Genomic DNA, 1272 nt, shown 5'->3' with positions numbered 1-1272 from the left:
GCCACGCCTCTGCCCCTCCGGTTCAGGCCGGGATCCGTGCTTTCGAGAAATACGCCGGGGTACGCACAAATAGCCGAAATATTTATTTATTGGCCGCCCCATTTCTTTCTCTTGTAATCCCTCCCCCCCCTTGCTGTCACATCATCCGGTATGATCCCTCGGTTACTGTACCTAAGCCAAGCTACCTCGGCCCCCGTTCCCCCCCCCCCCTTTTGGAGGCCAGATGGGGAGGGGCGGGGGGGAGAAGAGGCGACAGTGTTGGAGGGCGTGGAACGCCCCCCTCCGTCCGACCCGTTCGCCAGGCCCCCTTGCACGCTGGGAGACACCTTCGAGATGCTTCCGCCGCCGGCCCCGCCGGCCCCACATCACGCCGCGTCCACGTGCCATCAAAATCACACAACACATTAACTCGAAAGGCGTTCGATTACGTCGTATTTCCATTCGTCGCGGGGGCGTCGAGCAATGTTACACTTGGCCGGGGAGGAGGTGTGTGTGTGTGTGTGTGTGTGTATGCACCAGCATCTTCTCAACTGGGGGGGGGATTCCGAAGAGGGGAGGGGCAGCGATGGGATCGCGACACGCGCGAAGGGGAGGCCGAGAGAGCAGGAGTCTCGCCAGACGTCCCCCCCCCGCCCCCGAGATAGCAGAACAGCCAGTAGTTCCCAAGAGTGTCTCTAGCGGCGGGGCGTGTGCGGGGTGTCTGGTGCGAGTGGGGGAGAGAGGGTGCCCAGGACGGATATATATGCTCGTGCCCGGGCGCGTCGGTCTCGCTTTGCTGGCCGCGACCCCCTCTCGGGGTAGGAGCGGGGGGGGGGGGTGGCGAGTCGCCCCCGGCTGCCCGGATCGGCGGCATCCCCCGCGCCCCAGGGATGCGCACTCCGGGTGTGGAGAAGTGTCCGTTGGAAAAATTCCGTGCCCACATCCTTGTGCGAGCCGGTCTTTCGGGGGCGGGGGGTATCGGCCGAGGGACGAAGCCAACATATGTGTGTGACCCTATCCACCCGCGAGACAGGGGGCGAGGCTGGAGAGAGAGGGCCCAACGCGTGCGTGTCGAACGCCCCCGGCATGCGTCTCTCGAGAGGTTGGGGCGTGTTTTTGCTTGTCCCTTCTGCCGCGGGGGAGGGGGGGACGGAGGATGCGGGCGACAGAGCCAGGCCGTTTCTCCCGGTCCGTGTGTATATGCATGCGTGAATGCGTGAAGGGGAGCGCCAAAAGGAGACTAACGCCGACAAGAAGACGGCCGGCAGCCGTCGGCACCGGCGGTGCTCCCTC

This window comes from Fonticula alba (assembly GCF_000388065.1).
Source record: "Fonticula alba strain ATCC 38817 unplaced genomic scaffold supercont2.8, whole genome shotgun sequence".
NCBI classification, from domain to species: Eukaryota; order Rotosphaerida; family Fonticulaceae; genus Fonticula; species Fonticula alba.
This window is presented reverse-complemented; position numbering follows the sequence as displayed.